At 38.6% G+C, this 17,281-nt stretch overlaps 1 pseudogene; it reads right to left on the bottom strand.

Annotated features, from left to right (window-relative positions):
* Window positions 1-2,675: 2,675 nt before the first annotated feature.
* LOC138829376 (U6 spliceosomal RNA) lies at window positions 2,676-2,775 on the bottom strand (annotated as a pseudogene).
* Between the last annotated feature and the right edge of the window lie 14,506 nt (window positions 2,776-17,281).

Below are 17,281 nucleotides of genomic sequence, written 5' to 3'. Positions count from 1 at the left end.
ATTCCTCAAAACTTTATGCTAATAAATTTGAGAACTTGACAGAAATGGACCTTTTCCTAGCAAATATTGACATTCCAAAACTAAACCAAGATGAGTTAATCCATCTTAACAGACCCATATCAAGCATTGAAATAGAAACAGCAATAAGAGACCTCCCAGGTAAGAAAAGTCCAGGACCAGATTGTTTTACAGCAGAATTCTACAAGGCCTTCAAAGCAGAGCTCACACCAATACTCCTCCAACTCTTCAATGAAATTGAAGGAAAAAGTTCACTACCGAACACATTCTATGCAGCCATCGTCATCCTCATCCCAAAACCAGGCAGCGACTCATCAAAGAAAGAAAACTGTAGACCCATTTCTTTGATGAACACTGATGCAAAACTTCTCAACAAAATTTTGGCCAATCGACTTCAACCTATCAAAATTCCAACCTTGTTCTTCAAGGAAATAGAAGAGGCATTCTAAAAATTCATATGGAACAATAAAAGACCCCGTATAGCAAAAACGATCCTCAACGGAAAGAACACTACTGGAGGAATATCAATACCAAATTTCAAACTGTACTATTAAGCTATAGTAATCAAAACACCTTGGTACTGGCATAAGAACAGACCTCAGTATCAATGGAATAGAACTGAAAACCCAGAAATGAACCTACAGACCTATAGCCATTTAATATTTGATAAGGGAGCTAAAACAATAGAATGGAAAAAAGATAGCCTCTTCAGTAAATGGTGCTGGCAAAACTGGTTAACTGCTTGTAGTAAACTAAAGCTAGATCCTTATATATCACCCGGCACAAGAATCAATTTCAAATGGATCAAAGACCTCGGAGTCAAACCAGACAATCTGAAAACATTACAGGATGGAATAGGAGAAACCTTAGGTCTCCTTGCTCAGGCCGAAATTTTCTTTATAGAGACCCGGAAATACATACAATGGACAAGGGTCTTGGAACTTAAAGAATTAAATCATACAAAGGACTTCTATTTTATTACTGCATTATACATTTTTTCTAATGTTGGATACCTACAGTAGAAAGCTATTAGAAAGCTCTTAAATCCCATATGTTGAATAGTGAGTTTTCTTACACTATAACATGGTATTTCCCAAATCATTTACATAGAAGGCATTGTTTCCTATTTTCTCATTCCTAGAATAAGCTGCACATGAAGACACCACTGGTCCTGATTTTCAGTCTGTACCTTTGAATACTGAGGAAAATCTTTCCTCTGCTCCCTATAATTCACTACTCTCCAGTTAGAATAATTTAGAATAGTAAAAATGGAAAAAGAGAAAATAAATCATGGTGAAAAAACATATGCAGAACATTCACCAGTTTTTTCTGACCAGTTCAACCAATGTGAACTATTGGGGAAATACATGGACACCTCATTCCCACTGGTACTCAAAATCACTGGTTAGGCAATTGTGACGAAGACAAGGAACAAGATGAAAAAATGAGGAATGGTATCAAATGCAAGAAAAAAATGGAGTAGGATCCAAGCAAATTTCTTCTTTGGGATGCCGAAATTTATCGGCTTACTGTGTTGTGAACACTGCTTTCCAAAATGGCCACCCAGATGAATACTAGGGATGAGGATGAGTATACCCCTCTTCATCGGGAAGCCTAGAGTGGACACTTAGACATTGTCCATGAGTTGGCAGCTCAAGGCAGATATTCATGCAATAACTCTGAATGGCTGGACACCCCTGCACAGTACTTATATGTGGAATAATACCAAAATGGCTTCTTTATTACTTCATCATGATGCAGATACCAATACCCAAACTAAAGGCCTCTTGACCTCCTTGCATGTTGCTGCTGGGAATAGAAATAGCAAAGATACTCTGTATCTCCTTCTGTTGAACCATTATATCAAACCAGGTCTGAAGAACAACTTTGAAGAAACTGCATTTGATATTGCCAAAAGGGTAAGTATGTATCACTACCTCTTTGAAATTGTCGAAGGCTGTACAAATTGGTCTCCTAAGTCATAATGGTTTGGTTAAGTTTCTTAAATTTCAAAAATGCCAGTCCATCTTTTGTGTCCCTACAAATTTTTTCACAATACAAAGCAACAGTAATATCTTACTATAAAAATTTATGTATTTCATGGTATTCTTCCAAGTGAATTGCATGACTTTGATATCAAAATGTATTCAAGAGTTGTTTGTATACATCTGTAATGATTTCTGCAGAGTTTGTGATTCTTTAAATCAGAAATAATTTTAACTTATCTGTTGAAATGAATAGTATAGAAACTAAAGATGTTCCGGGTGCTTTTCTGAACAAAGTATATCTATGTTTGTGTAATGTCCATAATCTATTTCATTCTCTCCTAGATATAATACTTTGAATTCTACATTGTTATATAATGTATAGATTCATTAGTAAATGTGACCTTTCAGATTGCATTCCATATAGAAGTATTTCAAGACTCCTTTTTTTGTAGTTTCTTTTATTATTTTATTTCTTTGAGATAAAATGGCAATATTATCTAATTTCAAGTTTTGTAAAGGTTATGCTATGTAAAGGCCTTTCTAAGGTGAAAATTTAATATACTGATGTCAAACTAACCTTTAATTCTATGAATTACATGTATTGTTACACTTGTATTTTTGTAATCAACTTTTTAATAACTCTTTTTCATTTCTTGCATCAGAAGAATGAAAAATATGGAATACTTCACAAATTTTCATATCATCCTTGTGCAAGTGCTATGTTAATCTCTGTATTGTTGTAATTTGGGTAGACCTGCTTCTGAAGCATGTAGTATCCTCTAAATTTAAGTACTTAATGATACAATCTTTATACAGGCATATATCCATGGTTGCCTATTTGTAACAAGGAACCCTTATTGTTCCTGAAAATGCTATTGATCTTATTTCTCTAAATTTCTGTGTACAGTAGAAAAAACTTATATAGTTTGGTCGATTGCTCACATTTACAATTGTTTTGTCAATGACTATTTCGTCATTTTCATTTTAAATTTGATCATACTTTGAAGCCTTTACAGCTAAGTCCAAAGGTGGTGGCTTTTCAAGTACTTATTTATCAACTGAGTTAGCTTTGTGGAGCTAATGGATTCAAAGTAAGCCTTGCTTAAGAGCTACTTCTAACTTTCTGCAGCTTAAAATTTCCCAAATGAGGTCTTGCTGGAACAAATGTCTACCTGAACTGTGAAGACTCAGGGTCTATGTTGAGGGGGCAGAATGATGCAGGTTCCAGCCTCGGGATTATCTGAGGACTGTGTTTGGGATTAGGAAAGCTCTTGGAATGCCAGGCTACAGAGGGAAAATGTTCCCTCTCCCTATCTCAAAACATGTCACAGACTCCTGGGAGCTGAGGAAGTGGCTCTTCTGCTTGCTTAAGCATAGATTAACAGCTGGTCAAGCATTTTCCTGAGATTGGAGAAGTGGTTTGAGCTTGATCTAAAATAGTTTAGATAATAATATACCTAGACTTTCTCTCATAGGTTAAGTAAAAATGTATCTGTGGAAATTTTTTGTGTGAATGTTTTCTGACCAAATCTTGGCAAAGATGATGCTTGCTAGTCTTTAAATACCCACTAACAATAAAGCTCAGCATGCAGTGGCAATTGCTGTTTGCACTCTGCATACCCTGTGTCCTGGTGATTTTGTGACCCTTACCTAGGGACCCCAACGCACTAGACGTTGACACTGAACCTTTACCTTTCTTCCATGTAGGAACAGACCAACCAGAATATCTTACGTTGACAGCATGGATTGTCTTACTGGAACAAACATAATCTTAGTTACAAGGGATCATAGAGAGATGAACAGTTCAGACAGAATTGTTCAGAATAGAAGGTATTTTATCAAAACATAATTGTTTATTATACGTATCATTTCAAAAGTAGCTAAAGCCAAGAAAGTGAAAAAAATTGTTCATATGCATGATTACCTACTGTCCTGACCTGTCTATCATCCAACCAAGCAGGAACTTACACTACTGACATTCTATCACCAAATATTGCAATAGCTCCTGGAGAAGTCCATATGTTTCTCCTCGATATTAGGCCTTAAATTTGTAATGTTTTAATCACAGTGTTTCCTCTTGCCTCTAGGCTGCATATCTACAAATGGTAGAGCTTTAAGTCTAACTCTACCAAAAACTGAGGTAGAGATAATGGAATAATACTTTAAAGCAGAGTTGCCTTTGATTCCCTAAACACAACACAACAATGCAAAACAATTTTTATATTATATGTACTTATATATTTTATATTTATATGTGCTAATTTTAAATTTTATACAGTGAATCTTACTAGAATTGATAATTTGACAAATATATTGACATTTATTCCCATAAATAGATTGGAATATAAATAATTAGGTTTAGAATATATATTAGACTATAAAAAGTATCAATGCAATATCTTCAGTATAAGCTTCTGATACCTTCTAAGTGTTCGTGGTCTTCTGAATACACATGGTATAATAACAGTATTGTTTTCTGCTAATCTATAAGGGATTTTATTCTGATGCTCTGTTTATTGTTTTAACTTGCTGGTCCCAAAGTGTTTTTCTCCATATTTCTAAAGCATTCTTACTGATTATACCCAAATTTTGCTGATATGATGTCTAAAAGCTATTATTCTTCTGCAGGACCCACGAGTCCTAGGATAACAGGTCCCAGTTATCTGCATCATCAGATAACAAGGGCATGACTTCTCACATAGGCCCATGCAACATGCCAACAGAAAATAATTAAAGACTCATCTCAATTTCTCATTTCCTATAATATTTCAGGGCCCCAATTGCTTACAAGAATTAGCAGTGATCAATTGTGAAATGCAAGGCAACTTAAAATGAAAGATGAGATCACAAAATCTGAGAGAAAGTACTGTAATTCAAACTTTCAATTTACAGATGACCAGCCCATATGAGTGAACAAAATCACAAATGAACAACGTTATTTTTAATACCTTTCTCCTAATGATGAATGAAAGATTTCAGTGCAGCCAAAAAAATAGTTTCTGGAATGATAGATCATAATTGGTCTACCAAGACTAGGAAAACTTGATTTAGAGGTCAAATATAATTTAGAAAAACATTAATTGAGAATACCCTTAGTGCTTCAAAACACTGGTACTTCAGTAAAACTTGGTTCTGTAGTATAAAAATGTCATTCTCAAACCAATGTAACCTACATTTAATCTCCTGAAAGTATATTCCTTTTCAAATAAACTTTTAAAAATCATATTCACCAAAATAACACTTGACAAGTAGATGATAGTGACATTACAAGGTTTTCAAGTGTAGGGAGCAAGTTACATTAGAGTTGATTTACGTACCCAGCACTAATACCAAACAAGTTCAACCATTCATTAAAGTGCAGAAATACTACCCCCCACAATTTGTGTTGTTCAGTAGAGGCCTTCCAGAAATGTGTTTAATGGATCAGCCTCCCATAATTCAAACCCAAATATTAGCTAATAAAGTAAATTTCATCACATAAGGAGGTACATTTTAAAGTCACTAATAGTTGCCTTATCATGTGTTGCCTTATCATATATTTTCCGTATCTGTCTAACATAGTAAGAAATATGACTTTAAGTCTTGAATATGGGTACTGATGAGAGATGTAACAAACATAAAATCTGTCTTCTATTTCTATCATATTCCTCTAAGTAGTAAATTTTAGTTTTCTTCTTTTTCCAAAACTTATAGCTAGTAGAATATTTACATAGGATAATGTAAAATAAAATAATCACATACCATTGCACAAAGCCATTTATAAAAACTGGTAGGAATAAATTCTAGGCCATTTTTAAACGTTCCTTTTGACTAAAGATTAATCTTCCAAATGAACGAGAATAAAATCATGTCTAAGTGCTTCACATTTCCAGTCTTGCACATTGTTATTGCAGATGAATGAATTATGGAAATATAAGCTGACATCAGTTGCCTATATATTCTCCATGCTGGCTGAGACTCAGAATTTGCACAGCACAGGAAAACAGGTGCAATGACTGGCTTCTCACATCAGGGTGAATTTTTGGCATTGCTGGGCTTTGAACTCAGGGCCTAGGAAGCCCAACTGCCCAATCAGTCCACGTGATCACACCAGACGTTGAGCCACTAAGGAGATGGACTCTTCCTAGGAACTGAGATCGAGCCACAGGGAGGCCAAAATAGTGCTCAATGCATCATTTAAACATGGGATGTATGTTCACATCCGTGTGGAGACTGCATCGTGCATTGAGTGTACTTATTGTGTTTATTTTGTATACTATTCATGGATTTTTTTGTATTTTCTCATGTATATGATGACAGGTATAACTGGGCTGACATGGATAACAACTTATTCCCATGACCACAGGGTGGCCCATGCATTCTCGATCCTAGCTGAGACCCAAGACTTGCAGAGGAAAGGAAAACATATGAAAACATTGGCGTCTTACATCAAGATGAATCTTTTGGCAGGGCTGGGATCTGAACTCGGGGCCTAGCAGGCCCAATTGGTGAATGAGTCCATATGAGCACAACAGCCTGTGAGCGACAAAGGAGCTAGGCATTCCCAGTACCTGAATTTGAGCCCCCTGGGGGGAGAGTGGGAGCACAATAGTCATCCATTCATAAGTAGAAGGTAGACTGCAAATAAGTATATATTTGTATAGAGTAGGACTGATGGTGACTTGTGATGGAATCCAATCTGTGTGTACCTATATTTCGATATTTTCTGATGCATTCATTTCATGTCTGTGATGATTATTGTCATGCTTCATTAACTCTTCTTTACAAATAATCTATACCCCATGAGTCTTGCGTATCATTTCCTACTCGCATCATGCACAAACTACTCATTCAAGGATGAGATCGATCGCATGCCATGACTCTTCCTAGGTCCAGAAACAAGTATCTCAGGATCTCCCGCCATTCCCTCCTCCTAGGGGGACTGAATTCAAGCCTCAGTCCTGGAAAAGTTACTCCTTATATACATCTTAACAATAAGATTTATACTTCCATTCAGATGTTCAGTCCATATTATTTTATTGACTCTGATGACACTTATACCATTTATTACATTGTTTACATCCTATCACATATAATCTAGATTTTAGATGTATGTGATCTCCATCATGCCTGGCAGTGCTAGGATCGGATCTCAGGGCCTAGCAGGCCCAATTCATGAATGGGTGAGTTTGAGCATGGGAGCCTCTAGCCAATGAAGCTGTCAAGTGATTCCCATGCTCTGAGATTGACCCCCAGTTTTGGCCAAAACAGCAATACATGGATAGGCAGATGGTGATATACAAAGAAATATATATTGTTAAAGAGTGCCAGAGCCGTCTATCTATGATTGAATGACACCTACTACGTTCCTACCAACTCTTAGGTATTTATTATACCACCATTGAAGGAATATTATTCTTTTAATGCTTAATAAACTATACATTAAGATCAATCAGCATTCTTGGACTATTGCATCCAATTTTAGACTAGACGGATGCATGAACTACTCTTTCAATGGATATTCCCATGCATAGGAATGAGTCTCTTGTGATCTCCTGCCATTGGTGTCAGGACTGGGATTTGAACCCAGGGCCTATGTACACAGGTTGTCTTATGGCTTCACTGATAGCCCACAAGCCATCAGCAATGGCAGGTCATATCTACTTTGCAGCCATGTCATTCAAACCCAGGATGGTCACTGTGCAAAGAAAAAAATAATAAAACCCTAGACCCCTGAAAGTTGCCACTTTTTCTGCTTTCCAGTTTTTTTTCTAGAAAGTCCCCTGGGCCTAGGATCTTAGGATCAGCTATGGTTCTGGAGGCTACACCCAAGCCGAGAGAGATCTAAGCTGAGACAGAGTTTCCATGACCTGAGTTCAAGCCCCATGGTTGGCCAAAAGAAAAAAAAGAAAAAGAATAAAGAAAATATAATTATTTAACTAAATTAAAAAAAAATAAAGCTACATAGTTTGGATTTTCTCCTAGTTTTCTTTCCTAGCCTGGGATTTGAACTCAGGGTCTTGGTAAATCTGTAGCAATGTGAGGGAAGATTTGCTACTACTTGAGTTCAAACCTTGTGCCAACCAAAAGTGAAACCTAAGTCACTGACCTAAGCAGGGGGAGGTAGTTGTGGCAATGGGAGGGAAGGTATAGTAGGGGGAAAACAAAGGAGGAGGTAACAATGCTCAATATGAAATTTACTCATTACCTTGCTCCTGTAAAATATTTTTACAATAAAAAACGAACAAAGACAAACAATGTAGTTCTCAGAGAAGCATTTTGGAGGTAAGGGAAGGATCTCTGAGTGAATAGCTGTACAAAATTCTACACTTTTTAAAATGTTCAGTATGGAACTGAATAAACATAACTGCTTCCATTAAAAAATTATGTCAGTGTCTTGGAACTGGAGCCAGTATTTCTGCCATTGCTAGGATTTGAGCTCAACGTCCAGGTAACTATTTTGCATCATGGGTGAAGGCGAAGCTCACTGTCCATGAGGAAAGAAATTCAGGCTAGAGTACCCAGGGCCTGAATGAAAGCCCTGAAATGGAAAAAATATCTCTATACATGTGTAATATATGATATATATATATATATATATACTTACATATGTATGTTAATTTCATATTATGATTCAGGTGGATCAGTGGTAGAGCACTTGCCTTGCATGCCTGAGTCCCTGGGTTTGATTCCTCAGCACCACATAAGCAAAAAGAATAAATCCGGAAGTAGAGCTGTGGCTCAAGTGGTAGAGTGCTAGCCTTGAGCTGAAGATCTGAGGAACAGCACCCAGGCCCAGAGTTCAAGCCACACAACTGGACCCCCACAGAAAAAGAATGATTTTGTATTTTATTTTCCTTTGATTCATTTATTTATTGATTACTGTATTTAGTATTTTTATACACATAATATTTATTACATTTTGCACATTTTTATAAAATTATACCCAATAATTGAGGACATTGACTCATTTTCATTAATATTTTATTAAGTGTTGAAACATAATACATAAGTAAATGGAAGCATTTGTCACAGTCTTTACATGATTAGAGTCTCTCACAAGTATGAGCTTTGTCTTATTTATCTTTGGAAACTTTCTATCAGGTTTTCTTTAGATGATTTATACTCAGAAGCCTTTTCTTGAGGATAGGCAAGTGAGGTATAAAATTGTGAGGGTGGGGCTGGAAATGTGGATTAGTGGTAAAGTGCTCGCTCAGCATGCATGAATGCCAGTGTTTGAATCCTCAGTGCCACATACTCAGAAAAAGCCAGAAGCTACGGAGTAGCTCAAGTGGCTAGCCTTGAGAAAAAGAAGCTCAGAGAGAGTACCCAGGCCCTAAAATCAAGCCCAGGACTGTCTAAAACCATAGGCCAGATGCCAGTGGCTCATAAGTGGAACCGTAGCTTCTTGGGAGGCTGAGAGCTGAAGACCACAATCCAAAGGAAAGCCTGTTAGATTCTTATCTACAGTGAACCACCAAAAGAACCCATCTGGCATTTTGGATTAAGTGCTAGAGTGTTCACCTTGAGCTGAAGGGCTCAGGGTGGTCAGTGCCCAGGCTAGAGTTCGAGACACACAACTGGAAAAAGAGTGAGGGTTAATTAAAATACTTTTCCTATTTGCTAATTACAAGAACATTCTTTGGAACATGAACACTGATGCCCACCAGAATTGGACTCAGAGCTCAAGGTTCAAGTGTAGCACATACATATGCCCATCCTCTCAGACTATAGCATTGTAATATTGTGTCCTACAGGGTTCTTAAAGGTCCAAGGTTAAAAGGCTTAATATGCTACACAAGCCCTTTGTGATAAGCAGTTGACTTGTATTGTCAATGTCATTACAGTTCTGAACCTAGCAGAGCACAAGTAGGTCATGCCCATCACCCTAGCTCAGGAGGCTGAGGTCTCAGGATCACAGGGTGAAGCCAGCCAGGGCAGGAAATCTATGACAAAATGACTTCAATTTCTGAAAGGTCAGATATTCAAGAGCTTCGTGTGTCTCCCTTGGTGATGAGAAATTACTTGCACATTAAATGTTCTTATAGTACTTGAGCTATAGAAGAAGGAAAGAACCATTATTGACCTATCCTGGATTCAGATGAAGTTCTCAGGATCCAAGCCCTAGCTGTGTTAGCAGGAAGAACTCCAGTGTAACTCTGTAATAGAAGGACAGAAAACAGTTTCAAAAACCAGTCTAGGTGCAGAGACCAGGCCTACAGGATTAGGAGGCAGAACGTACACACTCAACAGGGAAGTGAACTGCAAAACCACTTCATTTATTCCAGGCACAACCAGCATTGGGGAAAACCTGTAAAATTTGTTAAAGTTACACCAGGGCCAGGCTTTACTCGGCCTCTTCAAACAATGACTAATGAACCTTCCTCCCTCATGTGAAGGGAGCCTCAGGCTACCGTTAGGTTACCAATAGAGAGCCAGTTTAGTGGGAGAGAGGGGAGGAATAGAGTAGAGAAACCCTGCTCTCTGGTATTAGGGAGTGGGTTTTTGACTCTCCATCTGTCAGATTTGAACACCCTTCTACCTCTGCCAGTCCATTCTCCTTCCTTAATTCTCCACATAATTAATGCTAATCCCCAGACTAACTAGAGGCAGGACTGTTTATATTTTGTCTCCAAGCACATTATTTTGAACCCAGCTCTGCCCTCTTGACTCTGCGGCCCTTGGTTGCCTGAGAAGTGGGAAAGAGACAGTCTTCCTGCTCTGTGGTTATGTGAAGGCACACTGCAAAAGGCCTCCTGACTGGGAAGTGTTCCCTTCTTTCCTCTTGACGTCCAAAGATTAAACTATCATATTTCTTTCTTTCTTTCTTTCTTTCTTTCTTTCTTTCTTTCTTTCTTTCTTTCTTTCTTTCTTTCTTTCTTTCTTTCTTTCTTTCTTTCTTTCTTTCTTTCTTCCTTTCTTCCTTTCTTCCTTTCTTTCTTCCTACCTACCTAGGTATCTCTTTGCCCGGTCTTGGGTTGAACTTAAGGCCTGGGCACTGTCTGTATCACTCTACTACTTGAACCACAACACCAATTCTGGCCTTTTCTGTGTATGTGCTCCTGAGGAATCGTACCCAGGGCTTCTTGCATGCTAGGAAAGCACTCTCTCACTAATCCACATTCCCAGCCCCCTCATAAGTATGCTACCATTACATAAGTATGCTACCATTTTACTTCCTCAAGTTTAATTTTCTGAAGACTGGTTACTTCTAAGAAACCCTACCTTGTGTACCCCTGCCTGATTTGTGACTGTTCCTGCATTGTCCTCATAATAAAATGTAAATAAAGACTGCTGAAATCTTCACTGTGCATCATATAAGGACACAGGCCTGGAACCCTGGAAGAGAAAGACATGAAGAGGATGATGCAGTAGGCGCAAGGATCATATGTGAATAATAAATAAATAAATAAATAAATAAATGAATAAATAAGAGAAGCATCATTGCATATAGTGTGTTTGAACTCAGGGAGGTAATATACACACATAAGTAAGTAGGGCACTGATTCATAAACGTGGCGTTCTCTTTTTGAAAACGTTTTTGAGGCTATCCCATGGCTTAAACTCAGGGCCTGATGCGTTCCTCAGCTGTTTTTCCCAAGGCTGAGGCTTTTCCAACGCCACAGTTCCACTTCCAGCCATCTGGTCGTTAATCGGACATAAGTGCCTCCCAGGCTTTCCAGCATGGTCTAGCCTGTTTCATCTGCTTGGCTTTCTCTCTCAAAGCCCCATTTCTACCTTCTGGTCCACTGCTCCACTTCTGGTTTTCTGGTGGTTTATTGGACATAAGAGTCTCACAGACCTCCTGCTCAGGCTGAATATATATCATACATATGTATTTGCATAGATATTACATATTGTACCTAGGGCACAATATTTCCACAGAAAGGAAATTAGGTCAACATTGGCTTCTTACTCCACCAATTGACTTCAGCACTCCTGGGATTTGAACTCAGGGCCTGGAATGTCCAATTCATCAAGGGGTCAGTTTAAGCACAGCACCCTCAATCAAATTCAATGCCAGGCAGTTCCCAAAACCTGAGTTCTAGCCCCAGGAGTGGTCAATATATAAATAGTTAGATGTGTAAATTGCTGCAAATAAATGTATATATATATATATATATATATATATATATAGAGAGAGAGAGAGAGAGAGAGAGAGAGAGAGAGAGAGAGAGATGTATATGTATATCCCAATGTACATTTAAATATAAATATATTATAGAATGTGAGATGTCTGTACATTATTAAATGACATTTAACATATTACTAATAATTATTAAGTATTAAATTATTCCTCCATTTAATGAAGTATCATGGATTAAGGCACAATAAAGTATTGCCTTGTGTAAATGAAGCTCAGAGATAATTTCTAGGCTCATAGTTGAAACCTCAGGATCTGCACTAAAAAGAAAGAGCCAGTAATTCCATGTGTCTGTGTATATATGCATGTATTTCTATCAGTGAACATCCATAGTCATTAGGAAAAATAGCACCCAGCTAAGAAATTTGCTTTGAATAGAATGATATCATAGCACAGAGAGTGCTTTCAAGATAGTGCATGTCCCTGGTCAAAAAATTAAGACAATGGCTTGGAATTTGCACCATTTTTCTGGCAGGCCTGGGATTTCAACTCAGGGTCTGATTAACTCTTTGGCACTGTAAGGGAGGGGAAACTCACCATCGTTGAAGACAAGAATTTCAGACCAGTTTCGAGGGCCTGAATTCAAGCCCTAGCCCTGGAAAAAATAATATTCATACATGAGATCTATTTACATACATGTGTTTACTCCCTATGACATTTATTACCCTTATTTATTTTTTATTTATTTTATTTCGTATTATTACATATATCACATTTATTTCATTTATTACATCTTATCACATGGACTTATTTGCATATGGATTATACATCATCCTGAGACCCACAACTTTCACAGAGAAGGAAAACAATGGGTCAAAATTGGCTTCTGACTCCACATATAAACTTTTGGCCATGCTGGGATTTGAACTCACAGCCCACAATGCACAAATCATGAATGGGTCAGTTGTAAAACAAAAGCTTTTGGCAAACTGAACTGCCAGCCAGTTCTGAATACCTGTGATCATGCAATAGTAGTGGTGGATAGATAGATAGATAGATAGATAGATAGATAGATAGATAGATAGATAGATAGATAGATAGATAGATAGATAGATAGATAGATAGATAGACGTGTAGTTTGCTATGTATATGAGAGAGAATGTGAGAATATTGAATTATATATATTATGAATTATTAGTTATTAAATTATGCCTCCTTTTAATGAAGTATCATGGTTGAATACTTATTAAAGCATTAATGTAAAAGTAGTCAGTATTCCATAATTGGGAGAAGCATACCATGTTGGTAGAATGGAAGACATTATCCAATACTTTTTGTGTGGCAATTCTATAAGAGAATTATTAACTAATTGCAAATTTAATTGTTACTTTTATAACATTCCATTAGGCATTCCCATGGATAGGAATGATTTTCTCAAGATCTCCCTCCATTTGTAGGTGGCAGTACTGTCACTTTAACTCCAGGCCTGGGTATTTTACTTTGAAATGCAAGCCATTGGAATTACACTGTGAAGATTTCAGATTGTCAGGATGAAAGAAAAGAATGAGAAGGAAAGAAAGCCAAGTGTCAGTGGATCCTACCTGTAATCCTAGCTCTTCAGGAGGCTGAGAGGTAGAGAATGCCAGTTTGAATTCAGCCAGGACAGGAAAATCCACCACACTCTTATTTCTGAGGGATTACAGGAATAAAAAATCCCCATGAATGGGGCTATGGCTCAAGGGCAGAGCATTAACCTTAAGCACAAGAACTCAGGAGGGACAGTGCCTAGGCTCATAGTAAAACTCCCGAACCTGGCAATTAAAAGAAAATCCAGTAACCACATGTCTCCCCATGTATGTACGCATGTATTCCTATTGGTGAAGGTCCAGAATCCCTATAATGAAAGGCATCCAGCTAGGAAATTTGCTTTGAATAAAATGATTTCATAGCACAGAGAGAGTTTTCAAGACAGTGCATCTTCCGGGGCTCCTCTCACTGTTCCCATTGTAGCCTGAGGGACTGCTGGAAGAAGACTTCCTCATTATTGGAATAAGCAGACAAAAGGCCTCACTCCTGTAGAGCTGAGTGACAAAAAACTCTTTCTAGGCCAATTAGTGAGGAGTGTGAGTGGGCTCTGAAGGCCAGGAGAAAAAGGCCTCTTTGTATCTCAAGCTATCTCTCTGCGGAGAGCTCTGTTGTGACAGGAAGCCTTCATTTGTGCCACCTCCCGTGGCAGGCCAAGTTCCTTGCACTTATCCTGTATTTGTTAGACTATGTTCCAGTGTTGAAAAAACCTGCTACAATTAATTCAAGGGTCCTTTTGGCAGACAACTAAGGAGCTGAACCTAATAAAATGATCCATTATTGGCAATGATGCTTCCCTGGGTTTCCAGAAGCTTGCTAAATCAAAGTACATGTGTAATATTACTATGCTTCATGTCATCTATGGCTGGTGAAACTCATCAGGTTTTGAAACTTTGACCACTCCTAGTTGGGCCCTGGGTGGCTGTGTTTCAGGGTTGAACACAGGACCTGGATACTGACCATGAGCTCAGAGCAGAAGCTCAGTGCTTTATCATTTCTTGTCACAGCTTCACTTCTGTTATCTGTGTGTGTGTGTGTGTGTGTGTGTGTGTGTGTGTGTGTGTGTGTGTGTGTGTGTGCATGTATGTGTGTTCATACACTTGTCCTGGAGCTTCAACTCAGGACCTGAACACTGTACCTGAGTTTCTCCTGTACAAGGATAGCACTCTACCACTTGAGGCACCCAGACTCTTCAGGCTTTTTTCTGGTGTAGTACTAAGGAATCAAACCCAGGGATTCATACATGCAAAGCACTCTACTCCTAAGACACATTCCCAGCACTCTACTTCAGGTTTCTTTCTTTCTTTTGTTGGAAGTTGGAGGAATTTAAGTCTAGGCCTGGGTGCTGTCCTTGAGCTCTTTAGCTAAAGCCAATCACTCTACCACTTGAGCAACAGCACCCCTTGAGGTTTTAGTGTGTCACTAGAGAGAAGCATCTCAAGGAATTTCCTGCCCAGGCTGGCTTTGGACCGTGATCCTCAGCTCTCAGCATCTGGAGTACCTAGGATAACAGGCACAAGTCAGCAGCAACTAGCTTCCACTTCAAGTTCCTAAGTAAGGAATAGGAGATAAAAGTCTCACGGGACCTTTTGTGTCTAGGATAGTTTTGAACCCAGACCGTCAGATCTCAGCTTCCTGAGTGGACAGGATGACAGACCTCAGCTACTGCACGCCTAGACTGTAACACTCTGTTGCAAGGGGGTCCTTGCCTCCTTGTGGTAGGGTGCTAACCATGATCCCCACAGGTAAAAGTCAGTGGCTAGGCCCTGAGTTCAAGGTTCATGATCAAGAAATATAATACAAAATATACTTGGAACTCAAAAAATTAAACCACCCAACAACAAATCCTCAAAGAAACAACTGCCCAATAAATAAGTGGGCGAAAGACTTAAAGAGAAGCTTCTCTGAAGAAGAAAGAAGGATGGCCAATAGACACATGAAGAAATGTTCAAAATCCCTAGCCATAAAAGAAATGCAAATCAAAACAACATTGAGATATCACCTCACTCCATGTAGAACGGCAAAAATCAAGAACTCTAACAACAACAGATGCTGGAGGGGATGTGGACAGAAAGGAACCTTACTTCATTGTTGGTGGGAATGTAAACTTGTTCAACCACTTTGGAAAGCAGTATGGAGGTTCCTCAAAAGACTTCACATAGATCTCCCCTATGATCCAGCAATCCCACTTTTGGGCATTTACCCAAATGTTTACAAACAAGACCACACTAAACCTACCAGCACAACTATGTTTATTGCAGCATTATTTACCATAGCTAAGATATGGAACCAACCCAGATGCCCCTCAGTAGATGAATGGATCAAGAAAATGTGGTATATATACACAATGGAATACTATGCCTCCATCAGAAAGAATGACATTTCCCCATTTGTTAGGAAATGGAAAGACTTGGAAACAATTATATTAAGTGAAGTAAGCCAGGCCCAAAGAAGCATAGGTCCCATGGTTTCCCTTATTTGCAATATCTAGTATAGGTATGAGTTAAGCGGAAAATGTCAGATAATGTGATGTTAGGAAAATGAACCCCTAAATATGTATTTTAATGCTTTCGTTTCTTTCATGCATGTGTTTCTAACGCATTTATAAGATTATTTCTTTGTTGCTTTGTATGTTCCTCCCCCACAGTGTAACCCCCGCTTTCACTATATTTGATGTCAGTATAACATGTGGAGGAGATGGGGACAAACAAGTCGTTTAAGGATTCAGGTGGACCTGTTGCAACAATGAGAAGTACAAAATGTCATGTCAAAACCAGCTTTACAATGTCGGTGTGGGGGGGGAGGGGGGTATAATTGGGTGGGGGGAGGGGGGAGGTGGGAAGGGAGGTGAAGGGTAAACAAAGGAGGAGGCTGCAATGCTTGGTAAGAAATGTATGCATTATCCTGCCCATGTAATTATAGTCCCTCTGTACACTATGTTCTCAAATAAAATAAAATTAAATTAAAAAAAAAGAAATATAATACAAAACAATTGTCTGCAGGAGACAACTCACTACAGTTAGGTACATACATAATTTTGGCCATGAAATGGTGCCACAAGTTTCTCATCTGCACAATCATCTTACTTGTGGAGCTCTTACAAGAACCAGATGAAAAAATGCACTCCAAGAAGTACTCAGCACACAACACCTCAGGAAATACTCATCACATAGCTGTAGCCCACATAATATCATTAGAATTAGGGTGCTTTCATCAGTATCATCATTCTTTCAGAAACACACCAAAAACAGTCCAAATTTAGATTTTGGAGGGGTGAGTTTTTTTGGGGGGAGGAGTCAGCCACGGGGATTGCACTGAAATTTTGGGGGTACTGTCCTAAGGTCTTTTGATCAGGCTAGAACTCTGTGACTTTAAGCCACAGCTCAGAGTTTCACAGACTGCCTGCCAAGCCTAGGTTTTAAACCCACCAGTGTAGGATCTCAGCCCCCTAGTATCTTGGATGACAGGGTGAGCAAGCCAGCAGCATCTAGTCCATGGAACTGGGTTCCAGCAGTTTACCTCTGTCTAATTCAGGTTAGATGGCAAATGTCAGCACTAGATTCCCAGCTTGCTCTGTGATGAGGTATTTGCAGCCCTATCCGTATGTAGTTTCAGTCAGAACATTCTA

Source organism: Dipodomys merriami, unplaced genomic scaffold (genome assembly GCF_024711535.1).
Source record: "Dipodomys merriami isolate MVZ:Mamm:240054 unplaced genomic scaffold, mDipMer1.0.p SCAF_170, whole genome shotgun sequence".
Classification (NCBI taxonomy): domain Eukaryota; kingdom Metazoa; phylum Chordata; class Mammalia; order Rodentia; family Heteromyidae; genus Dipodomys; species Dipodomys merriami.
The sequence above is the reverse complement of the archived record's forward strand: the minus strand, read 5'-3'. Positions and strand labels throughout refer to the sequence as shown.